The sequence below is a fragment of the Nylanderia fulva genome, unplaced genomic scaffold (assembly GCF_048542155.1).
Source record: "Nylanderia fulva isolate GAGA-0341 unplaced genomic scaffold, ASM4854215v1 Scaffold260, whole genome shotgun sequence".
NCBI classification, from domain to species: domain Eukaryota; kingdom Metazoa; phylum Arthropoda; class Insecta; order Hymenoptera; family Formicidae; genus Nylanderia; species Nylanderia fulva.
The window spans coordinates 82052-96486 of NW_028190326.1; the positions used below are offsets into that span (position 1 = coordinate 82052).

Below are 14435 nucleotides of genomic sequence, written 5' to 3' on the forward strand. Positions count from 1 at the left end.
AGTCATAATTTCAAGTGATCTAACAGAAAGTTTTAAAGTTGGATTATATTTTCCATCGACGAGAACACGATTTATTTTGGGAACAACACCAAGACATACAGTATGCATGTAATCGAAAACCGTTTGAGTTACCAATCCCATCTCTAAAGGAAGCAGAGCAGATTCTGACTCAGTATGATGTTCTCCATCAATGTTATTTCTGTATTCTTCGTCTGTACGGGGCCTATGCTGAATACCACGATAAGCTACGCATCCACGACGAAGCCAATTTCCCCGAATCCAACATTTTGAACACGGAAATAGACTACCGTGACCTTTATGACCCAAAACAAAAGCTCGCGCAGGAGAATCAGCTATGAAACATCTTAATTGAACTATTTTTAGTTGATTACGGAAAGCAATTCCTCCACGATTTAATACATCTCGAACTTCATCTACAAAATTCTGAAATAATTCTTTCGCGCTATTTGGTTTCGATGTACCTCGCCAAAGACCTACAATTTCAGGTTTACTTCGCGGAATATTTGCAATTCTAATTTGTATCGGCCACATTTGAATTTTGCCCTGCCCATCTAATGTCGCACCATCTGTACTAAAGTCTATCATTAAAGTGTCAAGTGGAATCAGATCCGGAGAAGTTTGCTCAAGAATGGAAAGAATTCCTGCCTCAAACCCTAAATGAAGATATTCACCTCCTGCAATGTTAAATGTGAGATGCGTGATCCGTGGAGTTTTTAAAAGCGTTCTACAATCTTTTGGCAATGTGGATAAACAGGGATGTGTTCGAACTACCTGTAAAACAGCATTTGCTTGCGCATGAGACATATTACTACGTACGAAGACTTCAGCAAGGCGTTCTTGAAAATTATCGCGAGTATTTTGAGGCTCAGTATCTAATGCATCATCACTATCTGAAGTAGATTTAGCAGCATCTGAAGAACTTGATGCCTCATCAAACTGCATATCATCAGATGATGCATTAGAATAAAATGCAATTTCCTCATTTCCTGGCTGACTAGATTCCGCAAGAATTTGACCTTCATCAACAAAGTCTGAATCGACTCTAGCACTGGCAATCTTTAAATTCTCCTGTAGAAATTCATTACGCGCATCTCTTTCTAATTTTTCTAAACGACGACGATGAACTGTAGATAATAAATGAAAAGGCTTGCGACTGCGCCTTTTCGCTAAACGAAACATATTGAAATAAAATATAAAATATAAAATAAGAAACAAATAAAAATGATAATGAGATGAAAAAAATGAAAAAGTTGAAATAAAGAAAGACAAAAGTTTGTAATCTACTTAAAATTTAAAAATATGTAACTTAAAAAGAAAAATACTATACTATACAAATTACACAAACCTCGTCCCTTATTTATTGTAAGTAATATCTCAGCCAGCAATCTAACCTGTGAATTAAGAAAACAAATAAATAGTGTATGGTATTGTATAAAATGATTGAAAATACATAGAAATAAACATATTTGTGTGCTAGTGTATTTGGAGACCACAGCTGGCTAGAAAAATTGAAAAATATATTACTATTAAATAATATTAATAATAATAGAGGAGGGAAAATGGCAGACGGGAAAAATAAGCAGGATTGTGAATCGTGAAGGAAAGTGGGAAAGAAGTATGTGAAAGGCGGAGGAAGGCGGAAAAAATGAGGGAAAAGAATGACGGGATAGTGAGTGAAGCGAGGAAATGAAGGACAAGTGGAGGAGGGCAGAGAGAAGAAGTTATACAGGAAAGAAAATTCAAATAAGATTGACGTGAACAAGGATGAGGATAACGTAGAAGAAGAGATGAAAAGCAGTAGCACGGGAGAATGATTAGGAGGAGGTAGGATGGAAAAGAAGGAAAGAAAGGAAAGGAAAAAGAAGGAAGGGAAGGAAAAAGGGCTTTCCAATTTTCTTTTGGATGGGGGATAAGGGAAGTCGAACGGTAAGAGTAGAGTAATGAGCGTGTGCTAGTCAGCGACGGATTAACACTAGAGGCAAACATAGGCATTTGCCTAGGGCGGCAAATTGGAGGGGGCGGCAAATTTTCGAAGACAGAAAATTTTCAAAAAAAAAGTAAAAAAAATAAAGAAAGTAAAAAAAAGGAGTGTAAAATCCTATCTGCAAACCTCCTCGTAGTGCACTTTGGGGTCGTGAAAATATTTAAAAATATATTACGTTTTCACCAGCTAATGCAGGGGTAACAGAAAATTGTTGATATTTTGTACTAAATTTTTTTTTTTTGCTTTTAGGGGCGGCAAAATGTACGCTGCCTAGGGGCGGCAAAATGTTTAATCTGTCGCTGGTGCTAGTGTAAATGTTCATGATTTTGTGCAATGTACTGAGCTCAGGACCGGAGGAACGCTAAACCCCGACACTTGTGCACTTCAAATGTCCCCTGCGGGAAGATAGATCGGATGAGTGTGAGGAGACACGGATGGAAGTAGGGAAGAGATGCAGAGATAGATGGAGATAGGAGTAACGATAACGAGAGAACACGTGATAAGAAGAACAAGAAGGCTAGGTGATAGGAGGCGTGAATAACAGAGTGACTGGAACAGAAAGACACGGAAGGAAGAAGAAGGAAGAGAGAGGATGGAAAGGGAGTGTCAGAGAAAGGAGGACGAGTAGAAGAGAAAGAAAGAAAGAAAGAAGAGAGAGAAAGAAAGTAACGGTAGAGAAAGAAGAGAAGAAGAAGAGGAGTAAGGACGGTGGATGGAGAAGGATGGTGACAGGAGAGGACTGAAGAAGAGAAAAAAAACGTATTGATGGAGAAAGGAGAGAAGAAAAGGAGGAAAGGCGGTAGATGGAGAAAGAAAGCGATAGTGGACTAGAGAGCGTGAGAGAGAGACGAGGAAAGAGAGGAAAAGGAGAGCAGAGAGAAGAGGAGAACGATTCGGAAGGAGAAAGAAGGAGAAGAGAGGATGGAAAAGGAACGTGGAGAGGAACGAGGAGGACAAGGAGAAGAGAGAAAAGAGGGAAAAAACGTACTAATGGCAGATTCTTTGGTCAATTTGCAAACGATAAAAAAATTATTTTTTTATATTATTTTTAATATTTTTATTATTTTTTTATGTTTTTATTTATTTTTTACAAAATTACAATATTTGTTAATCCTTGTTAATCTTTTTGTTAATAGCAATATATAAAATTTCATAATGTCTTATGGAGACGGAGACATCTCGGGAAAATCTGGATCCCAAAAACCTGTTAAGAAAAAAAGATTACATTGTATTTTATATAATAAATGTATTATATGTATATATGTATATATATGAAATAATGAGAAACGTAAAATATATATGAGTACCTTCTGGTGTTCGCGGTCTTTCGTACTTGTGCCGATGCCGCGAACATTGATTTCTTCGCTTTTGCAATTCCTCTTCAGATAGGGTTAAAGCCTTGTAATACTAAAAATTATATATAACAATTAATACTTTCTTATCAAGAAATATATTTTATTGTAATATTAATATATTAATGGTGTAATATTAATATAATATTACTTTTTCGCATTGCCAGCAATCCCAGCCATTCAGTTTTGCTCTATCAGCTTTGCAACGGATATTAATCCGCTTTGGAATCTTTTCTTTTCTCTTTTGCAATCTGTAAATAATATTTTCATTAGATATATATATATATATATATATATATATATATATATTGTAACGTCCGTGTTATACTACGATCCCTGAATTTGTCTTCGAACATCGAGTCATCGAGTCTTCTATGAGATCTACGAACGTCGCCTTGTCAAGGCGTCGTCAAGGGTTGTTGATCAACAGCTGTCGTCTTCTGAGTTCGAATTCCGCAACTGTCACGAGCGGATTCGGCTTTCGTTCGATAATTTCCCATTTTCCCTTTATTGTATTTCTTCTATTTAATATCTTTTAATAAAAGTCTTTCGTTCCTCTAAATACGAGTACGATTTCTTTCACGGTTCGCAAGTGAACGACGTTGCGTGTCGCGGCTGATATCAATATATCGCGAAATCGGATCCGCGGACATAACAATAAATATATATAAGAGTTTTAACAAGGCTCTGTAATATAAATATAAATTTAACGTATAAGACGGGCAACAAGAGCCAAATCGCGGATGACAATGCGTTATCCTAACGAAACTAAATAATTTTCCGTTAGAATTAAATACCGGTGCAACAGGCACCAAATTTTACTTGGACACGGCCAAGATTTTTAAATATGAAATAATCTCATATTTGAGATTTAATTTCAATACCCCTTTTAACCCCCCTACGGAAAATAAATAAATGAATGCAAGAGAAAAATATAGATCCGAAAATCGCTGAATCGGGAATCGAACCCGAGACCTTTCGCTTGCCGGGCGACTGCTCTTCCAGCTGAGCTATTCAGATCCTTTCGATTCTATACTTTTCTCTGTTATATATATTAATGTTGGTAAACAAACGCATTTTTTAAGCCAGCGTGTATCAATATAAGAGTTTTAACAAGGCTCGATTCCCGATTCAGCGATTTTCGGATCTATATTTTTCTCTTGCATTCATTTATTTATTTTCCGTAGGGGGTTTAAAGGGGGTATTGAAATTAAATCTCAAATATGAGATTATTTCATATTTAAAAATCTTGGCCGTGTCCAAGTAAAATTTGGTGCCTTGTGCACCGGTATTTAATTCTAACGGAAAATTATTTAGTTTCGTTAGGATAACGCATTGTCATCCGCGATTTGGCTCTTGTTGCCCGTCTTATACGTTAAATAAATATATATATATATATATATATATATATACAGGGTGATTCATTTTAATCTATCACCCCAAATATTTCCGTTTTTATGCATTTTACGAAGAAATGTTTTAGACAAAAGTTATATGGTTTTGAAGGGGACATAAGAAGGTACCATTGGTTTAACTTTGGATAGTCATTTGAAGATCACGTGAAGGTAACCTTCAAATTCTTAAATGGAACCTATTATTTTTTATTACATATTCTTGTAGTTTACTTCGAGAGCTTTCCAAAACACTACAATAAAATATTTTTTCATTAAGTATTTTTCGAGTTATTAAGGCTGCAAATTTGCAGTATTTTCACATAAAATACAAAATATCTTGGGAAATATTCATTTTTCGATTATCATACCTTAATACTTTTATGCACAGAATAATGAGACGAATCAATTGGTGTAAAGAAAACACATAGTTGTTTTAAAGAAAAATTATGTAACTGCTTATTGCAATTTTCATATTTTTTTTAAAAGTAACTATGTGTTTTCTTTACACCAACTGATTTGTCTCATTATTCTGTGCATAAAAGTATTAAGGTATGATAATCGAAAAAATAAATATTTCCCAAGATATTTTATAATACAAAATTGACATTTTATGTCAAAATACTGCAAATTTGCAGCCTTAATAACTCGAAAAATACTTAATGAAAAAATATTTTGTTGTAGTGTTTTGGAAAGCTCTCGAGGTAAGCTACAAGAATATGTAATGAAAAATAGTAGGTTCTATTTAAGAAATTGAAGGTTACCTTCACGTGATCTTCATATGATTATCCAAAGTTAAATCAATGATACCATCTTATGTCCCCCTCGAAACCATACAACTTTTGTCTGAAACATTTCTTCATAAAATTCATAGAAACGAAAATATTTTGGGTGATAGATTAAAATGAATCACCCTGTATATGTATATATATATATATATATATTGTTACGTCCGCGACCACCCTTCGGATTATCTCGAAGAAATGTCGCGCGCACTCAAACTCTCACACGCCGGAAATGAATACACTCGCGTAATAAAGCAATAAACTTTAATATTAGAAGCCAATAAACCGTAGCGATACAATATAATATTACGTGCATTAATCTTAATGCAAATATATCCGCCGATCAGCTGTCAGAAGATACGTCCTCACCGCACGACAGCTAGACCAGAACAAAACGCATCGATAGACATAAACAGCTTCTTAGCGACGATAGAAGATCCTGATAGAAGACCCTGATAGAAGACCCTGATAGAAGACCCTGATAGAAGATCCTAATAGAAAATCCTGACGATCGTATAATACAGGGATGTATCGTCAAACCGGGCGGGACACGGACATAACACTTGCCCCCTCCTCTTCAAAATTGTCGTCCCGACAATTAATTCAATAGGACAGATCCAGAACAATTCCTTACAGGAACCTCGCCGAATTACAGTCCCCGATGTGACTCCATGTTCTCCCCGAACTGCTGTTCCAGGTACAACGAACTGCACACCATCTTGGGTCCAATCGACTTCATTGATTCCAGGAATTTTCCTCAAAGTCCCAAAAATTCTTCAGGCAAGAGAGGGGTAACATTCCGTGGATCCAACGCCCTTTTAAAGGACTCCTCAAGCCTCTGCCTCGGCATTTGCCCAAAGCCCCCGGGAAAAACCACGGATCAAAATAACCACGGGGTGAGGCAGTCTTCGTCCCTTTTTTGTGAGGTAGTCTTCATCCCTTTTATCTCTCTCATCTTCATCAGGTCCTTTTTCTTTTTGTTGCCAAATAAGATTTTCCTGAAAAACAAATCTTACGGCAGAAAAATTGAAGAATACACAATTTTATTAAAAGTACAAGTAACCTATCGTGGGTTCCGATTCTAATGCAAGTTTCGACTATAAAAAGGAGCTAATCTATCCGAATGCACAATTTTACATTTGTGTTTATTTGACCTTATGATTCCAAAAACCACATCGCTAAGCTTTTTGATTATTTTATAAGGCCCCTCCCAATTACTTTGTAATTTAGGAGATTTGCCTTTTACTCTATGAGGATTATAAAACCATACTTCTTGACCAATATTAAAATCTTCCTAGCTCTACGATCATGTCGTATTTTAGAACGAAGAGATTGAAGATTCAAACGCTGACTAGCACTTCTGTGAATATTGTCCAACTTTTCCCTCAATCTGTGTACATATTCTTCGGAAGAATTATCTTTTTTATCTACTGGAGGACTCCCTCGTAATAAATCCAAAGGTAGTCTTAAGTCTCGTGCGAAATACAATTCAGCAGGGGAAGCACCCGTAGCTTCATGTTTCGAAGAACGATATGCCAACAAGTACATATGAATCCAGTCATCCCAATCCTTCTGATCTTCTGAAACAAATTTAGCCAAGTAATTAAGAATCGTTTGGTGATGACGTTCTACCTGCCCATCTGACTGAGGATGTAGAGCAGTAGTCCTCGTCTTCCTAATCCCTAAAAGATGTGTTACCTCTTGAAAAATTTTAGATTCAAAATTTTTACCTTGATCGGTATGCACTTCCAACGGAACTCCATGTTGAGAAACAAATTGTTTCACGAAAACATCAGCTACCGTTTTTACTTTAATATTTTTTAAAGCAAATGCCTCTACCCACTTGGTAAAACAATCAATAATCACTAACAAATATCGATTTCCAGCTGTGGTAGTCGGAAGAGGGCCAAGTATATCCATTTATACCCTCTAAAATGGAAATCCAGCATCAAACACTTGAAGAGGTGACTTACCTTTTCCTGATGGCCCTCTCCTTGCTACACAAACCTTACAGGAACGGCACCAATCCTCCACATCATTCTTACATGTGGCCCAATAAAAACGCTTTCGGATCTTCTCTAACGTCTTATTTACACCAAAATGGCCACCAGAAGCAGAATCATGAGCCTCCTCCAAAACTTGATTGATGAAGTTCTTAGGAACAATAATCTGGAAAATTTCTGATTTAAGGTTAGGGGATTCCCATCTTTTATATAAAATTCCATCTCTAATAACCAAAGCATCTCAGTAGGACCAATAAACTTTCGCAGAAATATCTCTATTAATTTCTTGCAAATCAGGACGTCTATTAATTTCTTTCCCTTGAAGGAACATTGAAATAATAGGATCTTCTAATTGTTTATTCCGCCATTTCTCTGAACTATTTTCTCCAAGAATAATTCTAGCAACAGAATTTTCTTTCAATTTTACTTTGGCACAATAAACACAACCGAGTTCTGAACAAGGGCGTCTTGACAAACCATCAGCATTCTGATGCAGTCGTCCTTTTCGATGAATTATTTCGAACTCGTACTGTTGCAATCTCTCTAGCCATCGAGCTAATTGTCCTTCTAAATCTTTGAATGACAAAAGCCATCTCAAAGAAATATGATCCGTTCGAATTTGGAATTTCCTTCCATATAGATAATGATGAAAAGACTTCATTGATGCCACAACTGCTAATAATTCCCTTCGTGTAATGCAATAATTCCTTTCTGCTTTATTCAAGACTCGACTGAAATAAGCGATGACTTTTTCTGAACCATTCTGAACTTGCGATAATACCGCTCCTATCCCATGATTTGAAGCATCCGTATCCAAAATGAATTGTCCGTGTTCCTTCGGAAAAGATAAAATTGGCGAAGAAACTAATCTCTCTTTCAATTCATTGAATGCCTCTTCACAAGATGAATTCCATTCAAATTTTACTTGATTTTCTGTAAGAACAAATAACGGTTTAGCTATTAAAGAGAAGCCTTTAATAAATTTCCTATAATAAGAACAAAATCCTAGAAAACTTCGAATTTGTTTCCTATTCTGAGGAACAGACCAATTTCTGACGGCAGAAATCTTCTCAGGATCCGTCGTAATTCCATGTTCAGAGATAACATGACCAAGATATTTTACTTCTCTTCCAAAAAGCGAACACTTCTTAGGGTTCAATTTCAAATTTGCTGAGCGAAAGCGAAGAAAGACTTTCCTCAAATTTTCCATCATCCCCTCGAATGTTTCACTGAAAACAATCACATCGTCAAGATAAACTGAACAGATCTTCGATAAAACATCTTGAAGAACTTTCTCCATCAACCGTTCAAAAGTAGCGGGGGCATTGCAAAGTCCAAATGGCATGACAGTAAATTGCCATAATCCATTTCCCACAGAGAAAGCCGTCTTCTCCTTGTCTTTGGAGTCCAGCTTTACTTGCCAATACCCGCTCTTCAGATCCAGAGTAGAGAACCAAGAATTTCCTGAAAGTTGATCCAAAATATCTTCAATTCGAGGCAATGGATATGAATCTTTCACCGTGACAGAATTCAGCTTCCTATAGTCGACGCAAAATCTTAATGATCCATCTTTTTTCTTTACCATTACGACAGGAGAGACCCACGGATTTTTAGATTCTTCAATAACTCCCTGAGACTTCATTTCTTTAATGATTTTATTGACTTCCTCTCTTAAATGAATCGGAACTTTACGTGGAGCTTGTTTAATCGGCCTAGAATCCGTAACCTTAATATCGTGTTTTAAAATTCCACAGTTCCCTGCAATCAAATCCTGAGAAAATACATCCTGAAATTCTAATAAGAAATTGGCAAAAATATCTTTTTGAGAGGAATTCAAATTTTTAGAATTTTCCCCGAAAAATGTCTCAAGAAAATCAGGGACTGTCCCTTTAATAATTCGAAAACAAGAAAATTCATTTCTATTATTCTCTTCAATATTTCCAAATTGGGATTCAAAAACTTTTTCTAGATTTATTTTTTCAAGAAAATCTATCCCAAGAATGCAATCATCAGAAATGTTAGCAACAATTATAGGAATCTCTACTTCATGTTTTCCTAATTCAATCAAAACGTTAACTTTATATTTAACTTCAATTAATTCCCCTGTAGGATATTTAAGATAACAATTATTTATTTCCAAATATTCTTTCGATTCTTTCAAAAATCCGTCTCTAAGAATAGAAACATCGGAACCCGTATCTATTTTAAATCGACAAATCTTTCCGTCCAATTTTCCTTTATAATAAAAATTATTTCTAGTTCTACTTATTCTAGCACATTGTAAAACATTTGGGGCTATCACGCAATTAGCCGAACCTGCCCCGCGAAGTTCGACTAAATCTTGTTTTCCGTAAATGACGGACATTCAGAACGGAAGTGCCCCTCAGCGCCGCAATGCCAACATTCCTTTTTCTCCTTTGGACCGTTCCTTTGATAATATTTATTATTATACGACTTCCTTTTCTCGTTATGTTTCTCTTTTGTTTCCTCGTTTTTCTCTTTGTTCTCCAATTTATTAAATTTATTAAATTTATTATATTTATTATATTTGTTAAATTTTTCAAAATTTTGATTTGGGACATTTTTATTTTTTTGAAAACTATTTTCTTGAATAACTTTTACTGCCATTGCTCTCTCTATGGCAGATTTTAATGAAATAACGCTTTCTAATTGAAGAGTTCTCTTCAAAAAGCCGTTTGATATTGCAGTAATAAACTGTGCGCAAGCAATTTTATCTCTAACTTCATGAAAACACTCAGGATAGGCTAATCGGGACAATCTGTCTAAATCCGCGCCAAGAGAAGCCAAATCTTCCGAACGCTTTTGTCTACGATTCGTAAATTGCGCGTAATAAGATTGAGCCGAATGCCCTTCACCGAAACGTAATTCTAATTTTGACTTTAAATCCGCGAACTCTAAATTTTCAATCTCCGAAATTCCATCCAAAACGGTCCGCGCTTTCCCTCTTAAACAAGCGGCAAGAGCCAAGGTCTTTTGAAACGAATTCCAACCATTAGCTCGCGCTATAAAATCGAACTGGGCAATAAATTCGCGCAAGGGTACATTCCCGTCAAAATTCTCGGGTTTGAGTTTATATCCGAGCTCAAAATTATTGTGTAAAACATTGTTCGATTCGCTATTTCTACGTGTGGTGTTGTTCGGAATTCTATTATGTGTGTGACTTAGCTGGTTATTTTCCGATGAGGCGAGTCTTTCCTGTAATCGGTGCAGTTCCTCGTCCCGCTGTTGCAGCATCGTCAAAAATTGAGCCTGCTGTTGTGAGCGTTCCTCTCGCAATTCTCTAATTTGTTCTAACGCCTCCTGTAAAGCGTCCACGCGCTCGGAAGTTTCCTCGCTGTTAATCGCTCGAAGTGGAGTCGACTGTTGTTCTTCGCCGATCATTGCTCGTGACGAAGCTTGCGAACGAGTAATCCTCGGAGAATGCACCAAAGACATCGTAACCTTTTCACCGCACACACACACGAAATATTTGTCCCTTTTTTACTACGGTTCGTGGCTCGTGTTACGTCCGAACGATCCCGGACGAGCCCCCAAAATGTTACGTCCGCGACCACCCTTCGGATTATCTCGAAGAAATGTCGCGCGCACTCAAACTCTCACACGCCGGAAATGAATACACTCGCGTAATAAAGCAATAAACTTTAATATTAGAAGCCAATAAACCGTAGCGATACAATATAATATTACGTGCATTAATCTTAATGCAAATATATCCGCCGATCAGCTGTCAGAGGATACGTCCTCACCGCACGACAGCTAGACCAGAACAAAACGCATCGATAGACATAAACAGCTTCTTAGCGACGATAGAAGATCCTGATAGAAGACCCTGATAGAAGACCCTGATAGAAGACCCTGATAGAAGATCCTAATAGAAAATCCTGACGATCGTATAATACAGGGATGTATCGTCAAACCGGGCGGGACACGGACATAACACTATATATATATATATATATATATATATATATATATATACAGGGTGATTCATTTTAATCTATCACCCTGACTAATCTATCAGGAAATATTTTGGGTGATAGATTAAAATGAATCACCCTGTATATATATATATATATATATATATATATATATATATACACAGGGTGATTCATTTTAATTTATCACCCAAAATATTTCCTATTGTAAATTTCTTATATATATATATAAGAAATTTACAATAGGAAATATTAAATAAAATATTTACACGTACTTAGCCAGTGATGCTATTCTCGCAGGTGGTTTGTTCTCTACATCAGCCAAATCTAAATTTTTATTTAGCTCAGCAGGCAAGCAAAAGCTTTCCTCGAAGACATTCTTTTCACTATTATCTTTTTTTTTCAGAGCATTATTTGTACTATTATTTCTAAGCAATGATTTATCATCTTCCATTTCTACAATTAAATGCAATTAATAATTATAATAATTAATATATTACTTAAATACGTAATATATTTTAATTTAATTTATTTAATATGTTAAATATATAATATCTAATATCAGAAATGCTCACAAATGCCACAAAATTAAAATGCAATTAACCCTTAATCCGTATTGGTGGGCGATTTATGTCCGTGTAATTTCTAAAAGTATTATATTTCTACTTCACATATTTGCAAGAACAATATATTTAAGTAAATTATTTTTCAAATTTATTATTCTAGTCTATTTAGAAAGATCAAAGAAGGTGTATGAATTTAAAAAAATTTTTTTAAACACTTTCACTAATTAATAAGATACATCAAAAATAATTGACCCACCTGTACGGTGTCTATAGGTGCCAAAAATAACAATACGGAGTAAGGGTTAATAATTAATTTTTTACATGAATATATTTTTTAATTAAAAATCATATATATTGTCAGGAAATTTTTAATTTGTGAATATATATATATATATATATATATATATATATATGTGTGTGTCATTATAAATAAAAAAGATTTCTGGGTTATTAAAATATCTGAAAGAAAAAGGAACATGCACAGATAGCTCAAAAAATATTTTGCTGAAAAAATTTTCGGATTTTGATTTGGAATTACAAATGAATTTAACAATAACAATACTTCAAAATATCATCAATATTATTCAGATTAAATGAAGGAATTTGCACAAACTTTAAAGGCATCTGCCGAAACTTTAAACAAATTGTTACACTGTAAAAAAAAAGTTAATCTAACAGATAATGTTGTTCAATACGCCTAACAAAATATTTATTTAAATGAAGTAAAAATATATTTAAATCAATAAAATATGCTATCTACAATTAAGTAGGTACTTTATCAATTCAAATATATTTTTGCTTTATTTAAATAAATATTTTGTTGTGCGTATTGAACTAAATTATCTGTTAGATTGACTATTTTTTTTACAGTGTACTATTTGCGAAAAATTATATAACAGTAGTATTAAAATTAGATCCATAACTTTTGTGATGTGCTCCGGTAAATTTTAATACTTTTTAAAAAACTAGGGTGTATATTTATTCCAAAACAAATAAAAACATCATTTAAACATGTACAAATAATACAAATGTTTATACATATAATTATGAACCTATGACATATGATAAAATTATGTAGGAATGTAATTGCTGAAGAAAAAAATTTCAAAAATACACAAAAAAATTCAAGAAAACAAACAATTTCATGACATAATGAAGTTATATACTGTAAATTTTTAATAGAAGTTTTATATAGAAATAGTATAAAACCTAGTTTAAATATGTTAATTGTTTAAAGGGGATCAATACTGTAACGGCTTAAAAAAGTAACCCTTTTTGCGAATTTTTTGTAACATCCATAAAGCAGATAGATAAATAATGTTTTTGCATTGAATTGTTATTCTTTGAATTATTAAAAAATATTTTTTATTTGATTAAATACATTTTTATTTTAATATAAAATGTGTCTGTAGTAGACTCTGCATTATTTATCGGTTTTATTGCACCTGGGATCCTTAAAAGTCATTTGAAATTAAAAAACCCAAGATTTTTTTGAAGTATATAAATGTAGTTTCAGTTTAGCGTACAGATTTCTTTTTACAATTAAAATTTCCTATTTTTATGATTTGTACGATAAAAAACGGTTTTCTTTTTTTGAAAAATTTTAAAATTTTATTTAAAAATGCACCATTTTACGAATAATGAAGACATTAAAATTTCTGTACGCTTAACTGAAACTAATATATTTATATATTTCAAAAAAGTTTTGACTTTTTAAATTTTAGATGACTTTTAAGGACTCCACGTGCAAGGCCGATAGATAATACAGAGTCTACTACAAATACATTTTATATTAAAATAAAAATGTATTTAACTAAATAAAAAAATATTTTTTAATAGTTCAAAGAACAATAAATTCAATGCAAAAACATTTATTTAACTACCTGCTTTATGGGCATCCCAAAAAATTCGCAAAAAAGAGCTACTTTTTTTAGCCATCACAGCGTTGATCCCCCTTAAAGACTACTGTGACCGACCGGAAAAATGGATAATTTTTAAGCATGGATTACGAAGAAATATAAAAAAACTATAAACTTGTAATTTAGTACTTTATTTAAGTACACGATAAAAAAATTTGTTGAAATTTTGGTTTGATTTTTAGCATAAAAATTGTTAATTAATTTGTTAATATTTTGCAAACTAACAATGATATTGATAAAATCCTATGTCAATGTTTAGAGAAAGGTTAATAAAAAAAAAAAAAACTTTAAGTCGATCCAATGAGTACATACCGAAAAATCTTCGACACTAGTGAAAAAAATTATTTTTTTTTAACATTTAATAAATGATATTAAAAATATTATTTACGTTTTCTTTTTACATGCTTTTATACCCCTCGCATACTTAAATAAAGTACTAAATTACAAGTTTATAGCTT

At 33.8% G+C, this 14435-nt stretch overlaps 1 long non-coding RNA gene across 1 annotated transcript; it reads right to left on the minus strand.

The window, feature by feature from the left end:
* Window positions 1-3159: 3159 nt before the first annotated feature.
* LOC114935014 (uncharacterized) lies at window positions 3160-3999 on the minus strand. Its single transcript, XR_003820407.2, has 3 exons — window positions 3509-3999; window positions 3313-3412; window positions 3160-3209 (listed from the first exon to the last, which is right to left on the minus strand). It is a non-coding gene; the product is annotated as an uncharacterized LOC114935014 (long non-coding RNA).
* Between the last annotated feature and the right edge of the window lie 10436 nt (window positions 4000-14435).